Source organism: Equus quagga, unplaced genomic scaffold (assembly GCF_021613505.1).
Source record: "Equus quagga isolate Etosha38 unplaced genomic scaffold, UCLA_HA_Equagga_1.0 805_RagTag, whole genome shotgun sequence".
In the NCBI taxonomy this organism is placed as follows: Eukaryota; Metazoa; Chordata; class Mammalia; order Perissodactyla; family Equidae; genus Equus; species Equus quagga.
The window spans coordinates 27717-47461 of NW_025803278.1; the positions used below are offsets into that span (position 1 = coordinate 27717).

The following is a 19745-nucleotide window of genomic DNA, read 5'->3' on the forward strand; positions in this document are numbered from 1 at the left end:
CCACTAGACCACCACACGGTAATACTGGTAAACAGATAAACCAACAATGATGTAGGAAAACAGCGTATGTATGTGATTTTACAAACATGGTGTCATGACATCATCTCTAATCAATAAATAGAACTCTACCACACGTTTTAAATGGCTCATTGCTTCTTCAGTAGAGGGATATGCCTTATTTTCCACACATTCTTCTCCTCTTACAGATTGAGATAACCTGTCATGTTGGGACACTTTTTAATAACTAGTACAAGATAAATGTCCTTGTGCTAAATCATATTTCTTTGGGATAAATTCCTAAAAATGGAATGGCCAAATATGCATTTGAAAGCTTCTGATGTGTATTGCTAAACTGCTTAACGAAGATGTCTTTCAACACAAAAACAAGGCATAGCCTCACCCCACATAACTGTAATTTAGTAGACAAACATCTACTAACATTTTATGAAAACGTATGTGTGTTAATGATGTGCTTGTACTTATATTTGTAAAGCACAGAGAAAATTCCAGAAGGAGCCACAGGAAATAGAAGCTACCTCCCGGGAAGTGGACTTGATGGGTTGAGGAAAAGGGAGAGTTACTTTTTACTTTATATAGTTGAGTACTGTTTATCTCTTAAAAATAAAAATGTAGTACATTTTTAATCATGAAAACTATGTAGATATCCTAGCTACATATTTTGAATTGGACAAAAGGCTAAAACAAATAAGCCCCCTCACAACCTTCCCCTGCTATCCTGCCAGGATTAACAGTTTTCAGCTGAACTTTTCTAGTGGTAGGTGTCTGTGTGGATCAATGCCAAACACACCAGTACTCTGGTGTAGGACGTCTGTGTGTCGGCAATGGATGCAGCCATGTCTGCCGGCCAGCCAGAGACCAAGGTAAAAGCAGCAAGCCCTGCCTTCTGCATCTCTGACCCACTGAATGCTTAGCCCTGCCGGGACATGGCCACCAGGCCCCCTGCACAGAAAGAGAGAGAAGGTGGCTACAGCTGGGGCCAGTGGTAGCCTCTGTGAGAATTAGAAAAGATGCTCCTTCCTCCCTGTCTAGAAGGTCGTGAAGACAGATTAATAACACTTGTTTTGGAAGAATTTGTAAACTTGAAAAGCTGGAAATACTATTAAAATACCAAATTATTCCTCTGCAAGGGCTGGAAAGAACGTGTTTATGGACAAGTTAGCCTGTTTCTTGTACCCAAACACACGTTCACACTGCTGTGACACGATAGTCTGTTCATTCATTCCACCAATATTTACGCCTGCCCAGGCTGCTGCTTGCAGCAGTGGCTGACAGCTGCTGTTTCACCACAGAACCTTCATTTCCTTACTTTCCTGACTGAAAGGTAGCGATTGATTAAACCACCACAAGTTTGGTGGGTGCATGAAAGTGGACTGGGAAGGAGGGGGATGTAGAGGAGTTAGGACTGTGCGTATCAGCCAAAGAACAGCTTGCTAACCCACCTATACATTACCTAAGGCTCCAGGGCCACCATCAGACATTTTGGGAGGTGAGGTATGGGAGGTGGAGGAGTGCGTAAGGGAATCCCACAGAGGGAGGAGGTCTCTTCCCTCATAGAGTAGAAAATCATCACCCATCAGATCTACTTCACTTGCCTCACAAGTGTAAGAGCCAGCCTGCATTTGCCGTGCCCCAACTTGATAGGGTAGTCCTTTTTGGTGGTGCTGTATAACAGGGGTTCTCCAACGTCAACATGCATAAGAATCACCTGGGAGTCTTATGAAACTCAGATGGCTAGAACACAGCCTCAGAGGTCCTGTGTCAGTAAGCCTGTGGTGGGGCTCAGGGATCTGAGTTTCTAGCAAGCTCCCAGGGGATTCTGAAGCTGCAGATTCATAAAACCCACTTTCAGTAGCACTAGGTGCAGGACTGGGGTTCTCTTTCAGGCAGGGAGCAGGGGCAGGATGTGGGAGTCAGTTTTAATTGGCACCTGAAGGCAGATACATTGGTGGGAGGTTGGCTGTTTGTGATCTGAGATTTAATTGTCTAGTCCCAGAAGAAACAAAAGAAGTGTGTTAGCAGCAATGCGATCTCCTCTTCTCCCAGGATGCTGCAGCTGCTGGCCATCAGTTCATTTTCCCATGAACAAAACAGTACTGGGTGCCTTCAAAGTTGAGAGGGGAGAAAGATGGGGGGTGTCAAGGAGGGAAGAGGTTAAAGGTCCACCAGGGAGCAAGGCACTTCTGCCCTCTCTCTCTCAACACCAGGTCCCACTCCCTCTACAGAGGCAGTCTGGGTTCTGAAAACACTGTTTTGTTTTTCAGTTGGAATAAGACCCGGAAGTTGTCCAAGGCTGCCTCCAGGAACTTTTGGGCTTTGTGTTGAACTGTGTTCAGGAGACTTGTCTTGTCCCAGGGGACAAAAATGTTGCAGCAATGGTTGTGGCCACTCCTGCCAAACCACTGTTCAAGACGTGAGTATAAGATAGAGAGCTGCGTATGGGAAACATGGGGCCCTATGGCCTTTACAGCACAGGAGGGACCCAAACCACCTCTCTCCTCACTGAAGCCTGGGTGGCAGGTGAAGAAAGCTGGTTGGGAGCAAAGAGCAGGCATTTCTGGAAAGTGTCAGGATTATCTTTCTTTTTTAGGAGGACTTCCCTATCTCTTCCGGTGATCAATGAAGCTTAGCCTCCTTCAGTGACCATTCACAAATGTCATCTTTCTTCCAATACCTGGTAATGGGTTTTCCCACTATGTTTTCCTGGCCGCTCTCCCTTCCTGGAACCCCAGTACCACAGGATGAGGATCTCAATCAACTTTGGCTTGAGTGCTCAGTTCTGGCAATTGTTGGAGGTATCATGGGGTACCTGCTTCCACAATTATTCTTCTTCTGAATAAAATTATTTCTGTGGCATTATCCAGCCAGAGTCATGATTTCTATGTAAGATTCTAGCTCACTTACAGTATCTCCATCTCCAACAAGTATTTAAACCCAACCTGTGGAACATGTCTCATTTCCATTATCCCTCACCCCTCATATCCTCTCTGTCCCCCTCATCCTAACTCCTTATATCAGATATTTATAGTCACAAAAACAATGTATTACAAGCTACTGCAAAACTCTTGGCCTAAAATAACAATCATTCTCCCACATCTGTGTGTTGGCTAGGGGGTCGGTGTATCTAGGCTGGGCTCAACTGGGCAACTCTGCTGATCTTGGCTGGACTCACTCATGCATCTGAGGTTGATTGATTCAACTGGGGTTGGCTGGGGCGACTTGGCTGTTTCATCCTTCTCCAAGCCAAAGACCAATCCAGGCACTCCATCTGCTTAGAAATCTCACCACATAACCCTATAAAATTCACTTCCGATTCTCCAAGATGACTCTTCCATACTTCTCTTTCCTCAAATCTCCATCCCATCTATGTGTCACTCCAGCCTCCACCATGCAGGTCTCACTGACTATCTCGCTACATCCTTCATTGAGAAAATACTTGCAAGTCTGAAAAAGTTCCCTCCTCTTTTATCTCTATTTGTACCAAGTGACCCTAGTTCATCCTCTGTAATAATGGGAAAAATGATCCCTCTTCCTACTTCAGTCCAACCCCGCCAATTATATTTTGAATGTTTCTTATCTAATCAAGGACTTCACTCCTCTAATTATACCCTCAAGGGTCATAGTTGTCTCCCTTGTTCCTGGATCACTCCATAATTGTCATCCAACTATGCCTGGACTCCATTCTTCAATCCAGGTACCATCCACTCCACAGCTGAAAACCCAGTCACCACTAGGTGTCAGGACTTGCTTCTCTGCTTCCTCACCTCTGCCCACCCCAACTCTCTCCTCAGGGAGCAGCCTCCCTCTTCCCTGTGATTGGCTCCAACCACTACCTCCCCTCACTCCAGCACTCCAGTCAAGCCTCCTCTGGCCTTCCACACCCTGGAACTTGGCTAATGCCACTCGTGTAGCCTGAATGTCACCTCATAGTGGAGCCCTCCACGCAGGGCATAAGGAATGGGGTACTAGCACACCTCAACACAAATGATCTCAGGATCTAGTAGAGTACCTGAGGGCCCTGTTGGGCCTCTGGTCTGGAGGACGGTGCCCAAGGTAGGGACAAATACATTGCAGCTCTATTCACCGTACCAGCGCTCCATAGAGGGTGTAAAGAATAGCCTGTTACCTTTGGGAGTTTAAAACCTAACTGAGAATAAGGAACATATCTGAAGGAGAAAGAAAATATTTATCTGATAGATCATTAGGTGTTAGACACTTTCCCTACATTACTTCCTTATTCTTACAACAGCCCAGGAGTTGAGCATTCTGAGCCTCTAATTCTTGATGAAGAAACCTAGGGAGATTAACTGTCAAGGTCACATTGCCAGGATGTAGTAGAACCTGATTTTACATCCAGATATTTGTGGCTCCAAAACCCACTGCTTTTCCTACACTCTGCTACCTCCAGCCATGAAAATGCAGGACGTATATTTATCTGTGAATTTAATTCCAGTCCACCACTTTGAGAGCAGTTGTACTCACAACTCTCCCACAGTGTGAAGCACATGTAGCGTTGGGGCCTTGAGAACTGACACTAAAGGGTTTCCTAACACTTGTTTAGTGACTAGTTACAGGACCTTGGTTAATGTTTGCGGGACCAAGAGCTTGAAAGACTTGGATCAATGATACAGTCTCCGTGCCAAGCTGATTGAACAGTCCTTGAAATAGAGGCTATGGGTCTTGGCTACTCCTGTAACTTTGAGAGGTAAAGAGGGGACCTCTAAGGGGGCATTGTGAGAATAGCACCATCTCCCATGACAGTGGGTTGCAATGTCCCCGGAGTCTAGAGGCTACGTGATGCTGCTTGGGGAGGCAGCTGCATTCTGACTGGTGTATTTGGATCCATGCAATGAAAAGTCACTGGCAGCCCCAAAATCTGTGCTTATTTCAAGCTAGTCCAAACCAAGATATTTGTCCATCCTCCGCTTTTTCTTCCTCTTCATTGAGCTTCACTTTCTCAGTCTCATGCTGAAATCCCAGGGCTCTCAAACATTCCCTCTCCTATGCCAATCAAATGCACAGTGCTGTAACCCCAAAGTCCTCGAGCCTCATCAGCCTGTAAAGAAGGAACAAAGTTACATCTGAATCACTGCATGGGCTGGCACTCCTTAAAGAATAAGAATGTAGAATTCCATAACAGCTGCACCACCATCATTATTCAGGAAAAATTAATGCTAACTTCAAGAAATTAGAATTCCCAAAAAGGACCCACTCCCTTTAGGAGGGCAGTGTCGGGGTGTGTGTGTGTGTCTGTGTGTGTGTGTGTGTTTGTGTGTGTGTGTGTGTGTGTGCGGCAAGGTATGGGCATGATGGATAGGAGGAAGAGATAAAAAGAGTTTGTCAAAAGTGATGGGACTAATTAGAGTTCACACTGTATGAAGTAGTTGATGCAACAAATCCCCCCCCCCCCACCAAATCTTACTGACTTAATCTTTGAGGTTTATTCCTCTCCGGTATGAAATCCAAAATGGGTCTTCTTGAACACCAAGCAGCTTTCCTGCAGTGGAAATTTGGGGTCTGCGCTCCAATCTTGTATTCACCAACTTCAGCACTTGGCTTCCAGGACCATCTGCCTATGTATGTGATCAGCCTGGCAATAGGAAGAAGGGAATGGAGGAATGTGCAGGGGTGGGGGAGGGCAGTTACGGTCTTCGACCCAGAAGTGGTGCACAGCGCTTCTGCTCACATTCCATTGCCTAGAACTCAGTCTCACGGCCATAGCTACCTGCAAGGAAAGCTGGGACCTGTAACCTGCTGTGTTCTCAGGAAGAAGAAAAGAGTTTGGTCAGTCAGTCTGACACCCATATGGAGGCTGGCCTTCCCGATTGTGGCCAAGGTTGAATAGACCTGTCCTTAGTGACCAAGATTACACAGAGTCATCCTTGTAAAATGATTGTTCTCCCAAACAGCTTTGCAAAAGGAACAATGAAAACTTATACCAAAAGCTGGATCAATGTTTCTGAGAACCTGTAATAAAGAAGGCTTGAGGATTCAGCACAAGGCGGAAGGAGGAAGGAAAGATGTGATACTCAGATATGGGGTTTACCCCACATCAGAACTTGGCAGGAGGCTTATTCACCCAAGGGAATCTCTCTTTGTTTGAATTTCAGGTAGTGTGACCAAACGAGGAATTCTAGATCATTCTATGAAGATTAGGGGGAGAAAAAGAGAGGATGCTAGTCCCTGTCCTAGACCAAGCCCTGAGCCCTGTACTATTAATGTTTGGATGTGAAATCTGGAGAAAGAGAGTGTGGAAGGAAAAGATGTAAACAGTGTCATGTGCAGGCATGGGATTTGTGGTCAAAAAGACTTGGGTAATTAAGAAGCTGTGTAACCTGGGGAGTTACTATCTCCTCCTGTGTGAAGAGGAGATAATGCCTGAGAAGACCTTAATCTTTAAAAGGGGTGTAGATAATACATATTTTTATATAAAAGATTTGTGTGTGTGTGTGTGTGTGTGCCGTAAAATCTGGCACACAAAGTGCACAATAAATGCCAGGTCTCTGTCTCCTCACCCCATTTCCCCTGTCATTCACAGTGTCCTCCAGTCTTCAGTAGCCTTAAGTATTAGGAGGAAGAACCTATTTCTCTTAGCTCAGAGACTTGATTGAAAATACATCATTACTCAATGGTAAACACTGGTCCATGTCATCCAGAAAGGTCAGCTGCCTGTCAGGACTCAAGTTGCCAAATATATATGACTTCACCCCAGTTCCACATGCTGCCCAGCTCACTGCAGGGAAGATAGAATCGCAGCCCATCTCTTTCATCTGTGTTGTCACCAATGGAGACCCCACTCAGCAACATGACATGGGGGCTTCCTCCTCCTTACAGACCTCTCCACTCAGCACAGAGTTCAGGGGTTGCCCTCAAAACTCACAAGGTGATTGGTGAGTCCAGGCAGCAAATGGCCTGTTAGTGTCAGGAGAAGGAACTAGATAGAAGGAAGTCAGGGCCCAGTGTGTACAAATATGGGAAGAAGCGGAAGGGAGTGGGAAGGGCAGGGGACATAAGACATTCCACATGAAGAAGGGCAGGGGGACATCTCCAGTGCCACCTCTGCATCTGCTCCCAGGCTCTTCTCTTCTTTTCCAAAGCTTGTCCTTCCAGCTGCACTCCCCACCCTGCCCTGGGCCTGCTCTACTCCTGCACTCGCTGTATTCACTATGGTGCCTTCTGAACATGTAAGCAGAGCTGAATAATACAGAGTTCATTTCCTTTCAAGGAAAAACATCCTCTCTCATGTCCATGTAAAGGGAAACCTACACATCAGTGCAGTTTTACTCTAATAACTCTTCTTAGAGATGAGGAAACTTGAGTCCTGTTCATAGAGAGGGCATGACTTACCCAAGGTCACACAGTGGTTACTCTGAGGCTTAAACTTGGTGCATTTAATTGTAAGTAAGACTTCTTTTTTTAAATAATGCTGTCATTAATCCCGAAAACAGCAACATTTGTTGGGTGCTTGCTCCCTCCCAGGCATTGTGCTGAGTTCTGAATATAATTATCTCATTGAATTCTCACCCCAACACTGGGGAGCAGGTACTATTCTTATCTTTATCTTACAGGGGAGGACACAGAGCCTCACAAGGTTCAGTGACTTGTCCAGTGTCACACTGCTACTAAGCTGGAGTCGGGGTCTGATCCGCTGGTCGGGCTCCTGAGTTCAGACTCTTGCTACATTCTCTAGGTCTAGTTCAGCACAGAGACGTCTAGGTGGGAGGGCACACGCTTATCATTTTCATGGTGTCCAGATCTTACCCTGTGGTCCCTTCTTGTCACTTCAACTTTGGACTCACGCTCTAGTCTCAGAGCACAGGGAGCAGCAGAGCTGGTATTTGGGGCAGCTGGTTATTCACTAGTCATTCTGAGAATGAGCCCCTCACCTCGTAAAGGCTTTCAGTGGGAGTGGGAATGTTATAAACCAGTGTCACCTCAAGAAGGAAGGAAGGAAGGAAGAATGCAAGGAAAGAAGGAAGGAAGGAAGAAGGGGCTCTGAAGACCCCGCTCAGCCCTGAGTAACGCAAAGGACTAACTAAGCACGTTCTTAGGACTCCAGCAGAACAGGGCACCCAAAATAAGATGAGAAAAGAGGACAGCAAAAAAGAAACAAACTGAATTTCAACATCCCTGTGAGTTTTGTGCAATTTCAAAAAATAGTTAGCATTTTTTTGAAAGTTTGTAATTATATATTAAGAATATTACTACAATACTCTTTTTAGCGTTTCGGATCTCTAAAAATTTCTTTCTGGCTCTGACCCTGTTACAGAAATGAGACACCAACCATCTCAGCTTTGGGATAGGCAGGCTGGAGTTAAGGCAGTCTTTAAAAGTGCTTTATGAATAATGTGTAACTGTACCCTTAAGCCCACCTGGGGGAATTAGCAATTTATGAAGTCAGTTGTTTGCCCAAGGGACTTCTAACTGGTAGCATTTCAGGGACTGTGACAAATGAAGCATAACAGGGAGAGTCTCTTCCTGTAGCTCCAGAATCAGGAACCAAGGCCCTTGGTAATGCATCAAGTCCTCCATTTTCAAAGAAAAGTCAACCATCTCCCCAGGGCCTTATTAAGAGGCTGCAAACAGGTCCTGCCATTCCCAACCAATCCTGCCATCTTTCTCTCACATGAAGTAAGACATCTTATGGGACATACTACTCATGGTAAAAAGTTATACATGCTTACCCCTATTCCTGCTGCCACTTGGGAGGGAAAAGGGCATATTCTTAAAAAAAAAAACAAGGGGAGCGTGTGATTCAGAAAATCACTAATCTAGATGAGAAGTGCTAAATGAAGAGGGGGAATGAAATCTCACTCCCCAGCTGGCTGGCTACTGCAGCCCCGCCCCACTCCCACCCCAGTGCTACACGAAGACAGACATCCTGGAAGAGCTTAACATGTATCTGGAGTTTGGGTTCTCAGAAATGAAAGCGGACACAATTAAGTGCAACTCCATCCCCAGAAACTTACGTGTGTCTTATAGGCAAAGACCACCACACCTGCTAAGTCCCAGGCATAGAAAGAATCAGACCAGCCAGAAGGAGCCCAAGGTCGCCTCTGCATCACCAGAAGGTGACTTGGGAGCACCCCTGCTGGCTCTCCTACTGCCTCTTCCTGCCCCCAGTACCAGAGGCGCTGGGGCCCACGGCAGGGAGGGAGGAGGTGAAAGAGGGCTCTGCATCCTCCTCAGCCAGCACCCAGTTCCTAGATTGTGATGTCAATAAGGACGTATTCCTGATGCCTACCACATTGTTGACCTAGAGAAAACATTTGTTACTTGTGTTGAAAAATGAATGAATGAATGAAAGTACATAATTAGAGGTAGAGCCCACGCACACCTCCTTTCTCAGTCATTCAAGGCTTTCCTAGTTTAGGAGGCTTATTTGTCTGTCAGAGGAGCTGGGGGTCCTTTGGCTCAGACACTTGCTTAGGAAACAACACGGCAGTACCCAGGGTTCACACAGTGTGAAGTGTGAGTTCTCCTCATGTCAGTTTCTGGTCAGGGCTTAGACTCCTAGAGTCCCTAGTCCCTCCCAGCCCTGGCCTTGCATTGCAGCTCAGTGGGTGGAAGAGCATAAATTTCCACTGCTCTCAGCCCTGCTGTATTTTTACTGAAGACTTATGACAGCAACATTAAGTTGAGAAATTCCTCCTCCTTGTGACCCTCATCACCGTCAGCTTAGAGGTACAGGAGCTTCAGGCTGCACTGAGACCCTTTCAACATTTGGGTGAGTCCAGCAGAAGGCAGCTCCTTTCCTCTTTGAATGAGGGAGCCAGAAAGTAGGACATCACGGACCAGTGCGTGCAGGGGCAGGAGGGGAAGAAAGGAGCGAAGGAAAGATATTCTAGTTAAGGAGCCATTGCAGGGACCCATCTTGATGGCAGAATCTCTCTTCTTCTGCCTCCGCTTTCTCTCTTCCTTTCCCTGGGTCACCTCTCCATCTGGACTCTCCACTCTTCCCTTTGCCCCCTCATCATCGACTCTTTATCTCCCCTGCATCTCCCTCTCCACCAGCTTCTTTGTCTCTTGCTAAAAGTACATTGGATCACCTAGAGAAAACATTGCCTTAATCATGTGAAACACAAATCATTTGAATCTCTTTTATTCCTTTTACCACCAACATTCTCAAAGGAGTAATCTGAGTTCTCTGCTCTTGCTTCCCCATAACTCATTCCTTAACCCCGTGAAGACTGATTAGAGTCATTCCTGCCCCCAGCCCTCTCCTGAAACTTCACTCCCACGTTCTGTTGACAAATCTCTTGACTCTCTTCAGGAGCCAAAGGCTTTATCCTCTGCAGCATCTGACATTGTTTCCCACTTCATCAATCTTCAAACTTTCCTATCCTAGATTCTCTTCACTGTATCTTTCTCTTCTCCCTAAAGATTATTGCATTCAACTGCTACTTCTCTCCCTACTTTACTCTTTCCTCTACACTAAACTGGTTGCTAAATTCTGTCCATTCCAGAAATTGTCTCTTGCATGTGTTCCTTCCTCTCCACCCTCGTGGCCAGACTGTATTTCCAGCCCTGACTTCCCCATCTTGGACAGCACAATGGCTTCCCAGCAGCTCTCCCTGCCCCTCTCTTCCTTCTGAAGTTTGTGAGCTTGTTGAATCCTGGTCCATTCTCTGCTCTCCCACCAGAATAATCTTCACAAGTAAACTGCAACCATATCCCTCTCTTGTTCTCCCAAAGGAAATCCACACTCCTCAGGTCCTCAAGATCTGCCCAATGTAGCTTTACCTCCTGCCTACATTTTCTGCTCAGCTTCCAACTCTTCCCTAACACTTATCCAGCCTTCCATTTTCCATTCCTCCTAGATTCCTTGTATTTCAGGGTGTGGAGTGACAAGGTGAGGCACCTCGGGTGCAAAATTGAAGGAGTTCACTCTCAGTGCTGTGCAAGCACCTCCTTAAACTTTGTGCCCTATGTGCTTCATGCACCTCTCCCTGGTCCTGCCCTGTTGCATTTTCCCCTTGTGAACTTTTGCTAGGAGTTCTTTTCTGTCTCACAACACTCTACCACCCCCAGTCAATTCTGCCTTATAGAAATCCTTGTACTTCAAGACCCAGCTTTTCTAATTAATCCCATTGGAAGTAACATCTTCTCTCCTCTGTGCCCCTCAGTCCTTTGGATGTACCTTTCTTGGGACACTTATCACAAATTGGTTTGTTTCTAGTACTTTAAACTAAGTCTTATCTCCATTGTTAGACCCTAAGCTTCTTGAAGGTAACGACCCTCTCTTACATCTTTGTATTTCCTGAATAACATACCTCTATACTTTATATATAGTAAGGAATCAACAGATGTAATACGTGACTAAATTGCTATGAGTGGGGACAAGAAGTCTTCAACCCTCTCACCATAAACTAATGACAGCTAACAGAAACATGGCGGATTGTGCTAACCTTCTCCCAGGTCAGCAGGTACATTGTAGACATCCCACCCGGCTGGAGACACTGGAGAACAAACTTCATTTCCCGTGCTGGATCCAAGGCCTCCACTTTACGTATGAGGAAACAAAGCCTCAGAGAGGTCCCTGGACAGAATCAGAGAAACTCCTGGTAACAGCTGAGCAGCCAACCAAAGCGCATCACACATTTCTCCAGAGTCTTCCTGTGTTTTGCTAGAAGCCCCTGTGGGGTCTTGATCAGTTTCTTGGATCTACTTTGATAACTAACTTTGATGCTTTGGGAACCTGGGGAGCCTCCAGTCAGGTCAGGAGTGACTCCTTGAAATTTGGAGATGTGCTCTTCATTTCAGGGTCAGTTTCACCATGTGGGACTGCAGAGGGAGCCTGGGCCTAGGGGCCAGGCAGCTTCCTCAAAAAGAGCAAGCCGATCCCGAGAGCTCTTGACGTAATGGTATCTCTTTAGACTGATCACCAATGTTAGTCACACTAATGAAATTAAACCAGATGGCATGAATAATACATTACTTGCACCAATCAATATTATGATGTTACAAGCTAGTGGAAAATAAATATTCAGAGTGAAAATGGAGGAAGAAATTCCAAATGCAAGTACAATACAGCAATCCATCTAATATCTTCTCGCATCTGGATGTGGAAGAATATTGTTGCATCTCTGCCAAAGGAATGCAAACTCAGTAGCAACTGTTGCTTTCTACTGCCCAATTGTCTTCTACCAATGGTGTGTCAGAGGAAAGACAGTATACGGATGACTGCGATTGAAGGTAAATTACTGGTGAATAGACCCGTGTTTCATGTTATTACGTGTGTCTATCAACAAGGACACATTGTGATGCTAGGAAGGGCAAATTTTTAATTGCCTATCTCCACAATTAATATAAAATTATATGGTATGTGTTAAAACAAGGAACAGATATAAAAGAGTTATAAAATGAAGAGATCAGAAAACAACCCAAATATGTATCCTGAATTCAACCAAATATGTATCAGGCCAAAACATAGTCAAATGATCTTGACATTAATCCAAATATTAAGTTAAAAGAATCAGATTATTATCAGAACACACACACATAGGTGATAGATAGATAGAAGGATAGATAGATAAATATAGAGACTATCTTTAGAAGGAAACCCAAGAAATTATAATAGAGGCTCCTTGTGGAGAGGGAACAGGGTGGGAGGGAACTGAAGTCAGGAATGGGGAGAACAACTACAGGATTGGGGTTCTCTTTCAGACGGGGAGCATGGGCAGGCTGTGGGACTCACTGTTAACTGGCATCTGAAGGCACATGGAACTGGTGGGAGTCTAGTTCTGTTGTGATCTGAGATTTAATTATTTAGTCCCAGAAGAAACAAAAAGAAGGGAGTTAGCAGCAATGCAATCTCCTCTCCTCCCAGGATGCTGCAGCTGCAGGCCATCAGTTCGTTATCCCATGGACAAAACAGTACTGTGTGCCTTCAAGGTTGAGAGGGGAGAAGATGGGGGGTGTCAAGAAGGGAATAGGCTAAAGGTCCACAAGGGACAGAGGCAATTCAGCCCTCTCTCTCTCTCAACACCAGGTCCCACTCCCTTCTACAAAGGTGGTCTGGGTTCTGAAAAGAATATTTTGTTTTTCAGATGGAGCAAGACCTAGAAGTTGTCCAAGGCTGCCTCCAGGAACTGTTGGACTTTGTGCTGAACTGTGTTCAGGAAATGGATCTTCTCCCAGGGGACAAAAATGCTGCAGCCATGGTTGAGACCACTCCTGCCAAACCACTGTTGAAGACGTGAGTATAAGATAGAGAGCTGTGTATGGGAAACATGGGTCCCTGGCGGCCTTTACAGCACAGAAGGGACCCCAACCACCCCTGTGTTAACTGAAGTCTGGGTGGCAGGTGGAGAAAGCTGATTGGTAGCAAAGAGCAGGCATTTCTGGAAAGTGACATAATTCCCTTTGTGTTGTAGGAGGAAGACTTCCTTATTCCTTTGGATGATCAATGAGTCTTAAATTGATTCAGTGACTATTCCCAAAAGTCATGTTTATTCTAATACCAAGGAGGAGAACACTCTTTCCTACTACCCTTCTTGGCTCCTCTCTGTTCCTGGAGCCCCAGTACCACGGAATGAGGATCTAAATTAACTTTGGCTTCAGTGTTCAGTTCTGGCAATTGCTTGGAGTATCATGGGGTGACTGCTTCCAAGATTATCCTTTTTCTTTTTTTTTTTTAAAGATTGGCACCTGAGCTAACAACTGTTGCCAATCTTCCTTTTTTCCCCCTGCTTTTCTTCTCCTCAAATCCCCCCAGTATATAGTTGTATATTTTTTAGTTACGGGTCCTTCTAGCTGTGGCATGTGGGACGCCGCCTCAGCATGGCCTGACAAGGGGTGCCACGTCTGCGCCCAGGATCCAAACCGGTGAAATCCTGTTACGCTGAAGGGGAGTGCGCAAAGCTAACCACTTGGCCACCGGGCGGCCCCTTCTGAATAAAATTATTTCTGTGGCATTATCCAAACTGAGTCATTATTTCTATGTAAGATTCTAGCTCACCTACATTAGTACCTCCACCTCCAACAAGTATGTAACTCCAACCCATTGAACCTGTCTCTTTTCCATTATCCATCACCCCTCATATCAACTCTGTCCCCTTATGCTTATCCTTACCCTATTTATATCAGATATTTATAGTCACAGTAAGAATGTATATATAACAAGCTTCCCCCAAGACTCATTGACTTAAAATAACAATCATTCTCCTGGATTTGTGAGTTGGCTCGGGGGTCAACGGTTCTACGTTGGACTCAACTGGGCAATTCTGATGATCTTGGCTGAACTCAATCATGCATCTGAGGTTGGCTGATTCAACTGGGGTTGGCTGGGGTGACTTGGCTCCACCCTACCTGTTTCATCCTTCTCCTAAGCCAAAGTCCAGCCCAGGCACTCAATACTGCCTCGAAATCTCACCACATTTCCCTAGAAAGTTGACTTCTGACCCTCCAGTATGACTATTTCATACTTCTTCCGTTTCCTCAAATCTCCGTCTCATCTATTTCTCACTCCAACCTCCACCATGCGGGTCTCACTGGCTACCTCACCACATCCTTCCTCTGGAAAATAGTTGCAAGTCTACAAAAATTCCCTCCTCTTCTACCCCGTCTACTTGTACCCACTGCTTCTGCTTTATCCTCTATAACAATGGAAAAAACGATCTCTCCTCCTATTTAAGTCCAACCCCTCCATGTGCATTTCCCTGTGATTGGCTCCAACCTCCACCTTCCCTCACTCCAGCCAAGGCTCCTCTGGTCTACCGCACACTGGAACTTGGCTAATGCCACTCGTGTAGCCTGAATGTCACCTCATACTGGAACCCTCTGTGCAGGGCACAAGGAACGGAACCTTAGCTCGCCCCAACACGAATGATCTCAGGAGCTAGTAGAGGGGCTGAGGGCCCTGTTGGGCCTCTGGTCTGAAGGAAGATACCCAAGGTAGTGACAACTAAATTGTAGTTCTATTCATAGTACTGGCATTCTGTAGAGGTTGTAAAGAATAACCTGTTACCTTTGAGAGTTTAAAACCTAACTGAGGATAAGGAACACATCTGAAGGAGAAGGAAAATATTTTATTTGATATAATATTAGATATTAGATATTTTCCCTACATTATATCCTTACCCTTACAACAGACCCAGGAGTTGAGTTTTCTTTGCCTCTAATTCTTGAAGAACAAACCTAGAGAGATTAATTGTCAAGGTCACATTGCCAGGATGTAGCAGAATGTGCATTTAAACACAGATCTTCATGGCTGCAAAACCTCCTCTTTTTCCTGTACCACCTGCAACAATAAAAACGCAGGATGTATATTTATCTGGGTGTATAACTCCAGTCAACCAGTATGAAAGCGACTGCATTCATCACTCTCCCACAGTGGGAAGCATGTGTAGTGTTGGGGCCTTAGGAATCGACACTAAACAGTTTCTGAACACTTGGTGAGTGACTTGTTACAGGATCTTGGTTATTGTTTGTGGCACCAAGAGCTTGAAGGACCTGGATCAATGATACAGTCTCTGTGCCAAGCTGATTGAACAGTTCCTAAAATAGAGGCTATGGGTCTTGGCTCCTCCTGAAACTTTGAGACATAAAGAAGGGACTTCTAAGGGAGGGTTCGGAGAATAGCACCAGTTCCCCTGACAGTGAGTTGCAATGTCCCTGGAGCCTAAAGGCTACCTGATGCCGCCTGGGGAGGCAGTTGCTTTCCGAGTTGTACCTTTGGATCCATGCAATGAAAAGTCACTGGTGGCCCCGAAATCTATACTTATTTCAAGCTGGTCCAAACTAAGACATTGGCCCACTGTCCCCTTTTTCTCCTCTTCCATGAGCTTCTCTTTCTCTGTCTCATGGTGAAATCCCAGGGCTCTCCGATATTCCCTCTCCTGTGCCAATCAAATGCACAGTGCTGTAACCCCAAAGTCCTGAGCCTCACCAGCCTTTAAGGAAGGAATAAAGCTACATCTGAGTTACAGCGTTGCCCGGCACTCCTTAAACCGAAAAGAATGTAGTATTCTATAACACCTGCACTAAAATTAACAGTGACTTCAAGAAATTAGATTCCCAGAAAGTACCTACTCTAGGAGGTCAGCGGTAGGGTACGGTGGGGGGCCGAGGTGGATAGGGACAAGAGATCAAACAGATTTGTGAAAAGTGATGTGACTAATTAGAGTTTACATTGTATGAATTAGCTGCTGCAAAAGTAACCCCCTCCCCCCATATCTTACTGGCTTAATCCATTGAGGTTTATTCCTCTCTAGGATGAAATCCAAAATAGGTCTCTTGAACAGCTGCCAGTCTTCTTTCAGGCGGAAACTTGAGGACCAGGCTCTTTCTATCTTGCGGCATTCACCCGCTTTGACACTTGGCTTCCAGGACCATTTGCCAGTGTGCTTCAGCCTAGTACTGGAAGAAGAGAATGGAGGACTGTGCAGGGGTGGGGGAGGGCAGTTAGGGTCTTCGCGCCAGAAGTGGTGCACAGCGCTTCTGCTCACATTCCATTGCCTAGAACTCAGTCTCACAGCCATAGGTACCTGCAAGGAAAGCTGGGACCTGTAATCTGCTGTGCTCTCAGGAAGAAGCAATGAGTTTGGTCAGTGAGTCTGCCCCTCATACAGAGTTCGCCTTCCTGATTGTGGCCAAAGTTGAATAGACCTGTCCTTAGTGACCAACATTCCAGAGTCATCCTTATAAAATGAATGTTCTTCCAAACAGCTTCGCAAAAGAAACAATGAAACTTACACTAAAAGCTGGATCACTATTTCTGAGAACATGTAGTAAAGGCTGAAAGACTCTGTACAAAGCAGAAGAAGGAAAGAAGGTTGTGATACTCAGATGTGGGGTTTTCCTCGCATGGGAACATGGCTGGAGGCTTATTTACCCAAGACAATGTCTCCTTGTTTGGATTTCAGGTAGTGTGACCAAACAAGGAATTCTAGATAGTTCTGTGGAGATTGGGGGGAGAGGAAAGAAAAGAGGATGCCTTTCTCTGTTCCTAGACCAGCACTGAGCCCTGTAATATTAATGTTTGGATGTGAAGTCTGGAGAATGAGAGTGTGGAAGGAAAAGGCATAAACAAGGTCATGTGGAGGAGAGAGCTTCAGATTTGAAGTCAGAAAACCTTGGGTAAATTAAGAAGCTGTGTAACCTGGGGAGTTACTCTCTCTTCTGGTGTGAAGTGGAGATGACCCCTGAGAAGACTTTTGATCTCTATAGGGGGTGGAAATATATATATATATATACACACACGTGTATGTATATACGTACATATATATGTATTTATATACATAATATTATTTAAAAGTAAATATATAAAAGATTTGTTTACGTGTGTGTTGTAAAATCTGGCACACAAAAGTGCTCAATGAATGCCAGTTCCCTGTCTCCTCACCCCATTGCCCCTGTCGTTCAAAGTGCCCTCCAGTCTTCAGTAGTCTTGAGAATTAGGTGAAGAAGCTATTTCTCTTGGCTCAGAGACCTCTTTGAAAATACATCATTACTCAATGGTAAACACAGGCCCATGTCATCCAGAAAGGTCAGCTGCCTGTCAGGGCTTAAGCTTCCAAATCCGTGTGCCTTGACCCAGGTTCCACATGCTGCCCAGCTCAGTGGGAGGAAGATAGAATCACGGCCCATCTCTTGCATCTGTGTTGTCACCAAAGGAGACTCCACTCAGCAACGTGACATGGGGGTCTTCCTCCTCCTTGCAGCCCTCCCCACTCAGCACAGAGCTCAGGGGCCGCCCTCAAAACTCACAAGGTGATTGGTGAGTTCAGGCAGCAATGGCGTGTTAATGTCAGGAGAAGGAACTAGATAGAATGAAGTCAGGGCCCAATGTGTACAAAGATGGGAAGAAGGGGGGGCTGGCCCCGTGGCCGAGTGGTTAAGTTCTTGCACTCCACTGCAGGCAGCCCAGTGTTTCGTCAGTTCCAATCCTGGGCGTGGACATGGCACCGCTCATCAAACCACGCTGAGGCAGCGTCCCACATGCCACAACTAGAAGGACCCACAACGAAGAATATACAACTATGTACCGAGGGGCTTTGGGGAGAAAAAGGAAAAAAATAAAATCTTTAAAAAAAAAAAAAAGATGGGACGAAGGGGAAGGGAGTGGGGAGGGCAGGAGACACAAGACATTCCACATGAAGGAGGGCAGGGGGGCATTTCCAGTGCCACCTCCACATCTGCTCCCAGGCTCTCCTCTTCTTTTCCAGAGCTCGTGCCTCAGCTGCACTCCCCACCCTGTCCTGGGCCTCCTCTGCTCCTGCACTTGCTGTATTCACCATGGTGCCTTCTGCACATGTAAGAGGAGCTCAATAATACAGAGTTCATTTCCTTTCAAGGAGAAGCTTCCTTTCTCATGTCCATGTGAAGGGAAAGCTCTCACATTAGTCAGATTTTTTTTTCTTTGCTGACGAAGATTCTCCCTGAGCTAACATCTATGCCAATCTCCCTCTATTTTTATATGTGGGTCACCACCACAGCATGAGCAGCAACAGGTGGTGTGGGTCCACATACATCCACACCAGGGAACTGAACTCGGGCTGCCAAAGTGGAGCATACAGACCTTAACCACTAGCCCATGGAGCCGCCCCTCACATCAGTCAGTTTTAAACTAACAACTCTTCTTGGAAAGGAGGAAGATTGAGTACCATGCATAGAGACGACATGACTTATCCAAGGTCACACAGTGGTGACTCTGAGGCTAAAACCTGGTACATTTAGTTACAAATAGGATTTCCTTTTAAAAATAATACTATCAATAAGCCTGAAAACAGCAACGTTTGTTGGGTGCTTGCTCCCTCCCAGGCATTGTGCTGAGTTCTGAACATAATTATCTCATTGAATTCTCACCCCAACACTGGGGGGCAGGTACTATTCTTATCTTCATCTTACAGGGGAGGACACAGAGCTTCGCAAGGTTCAGTGACTTGTCCAGGGTCCCACAGCTACTATCTTGGAGTTGGGATCTGACCCAGGGGTTGGGCTCCTGAGCTCAGACTCTTGCTACATTCTCCAGGTCTGGTTCAGCACACAGAGGTCTAGGTGAGAGGACACAGGCTTAACGTCTTCATGGTCCCAGATCTTACCCTTCGGTCCCCGCCAGTCACCTCAACCTTGGACTCATGCTCTAGTCTCAGAGCACAGGGAGCAGCAGAGCTGGTGTTTGGGGCAGCTGATTATTCACTAGTCATTCTGAGAATGAGCCTGTCACCTTGCAAAGGCTCTCAGGGGGAGCAGAAACCCTTTGGCTGGAGCAGTCCCCTCTAGACAATTGGTATGCTCTTTCCCACCTTGTGGAGAAGTGATGTAAGATTGTTTGTCACTTAATTGAACCTCCTCTAGCCAATGACTACACCGAAACTGGCCAAATACTAAACTCCCTGACCTCCTTATGGGATCACGAACCCACCACAGTCGTTGAGGTGACAATAATGCCAGCTTAAGCCCTGGAGTCTCTTTGTGGCTCAGTGTATAATTTCCAGCAATAAAATATGGACAGGTTCTGATTCATTTTTCTTTTGTGATATTTCCTTAATGAACTGATAAACTTTTCCACGAGCCGTCTATCAGTGCCCTGCTACAGAAGATAGAAGGACATACATTCCCTTTCACAGAAATTAATTATAGTAGCAGCACCGGTTTTGAGGACACTGCCAGGAGGAGGTGTGTGTACATACATGTTCACTTAGTCTGCCCGACAACCCTGTGAGCTAGGAATCATGATGCCCACTTAACAGGTGAAGAAGTGAGGCTGAGAAAAGGACACTAAT

General features: G+C 45.7%; 1 protein-coding gene and 1 long non-coding RNA gene across 2 annotated transcripts in view; both read left to right on the forward strand.

Annotated features, from left to right (window-relative positions):
- Nucleotides 1–19745, forward strand: part of LOC124234476 (WAP four-disulfide core domain protein 2-like) — a 59124-nt gene that overhangs the window by 5218 nt on the left and 34161 nt on the right. The gene's annotated exons all lie outside the window — the stretch shown is intronic.
- Nucleotides 2287–2877, forward strand: LOC124234478 (uncharacterized). The gene is made up of 2 exons (XR_006887321.1): nt 2287–2431; nt 2609–2877. It is a non-coding gene; the product is annotated as an uncharacterized LOC124234478 (long non-coding RNA).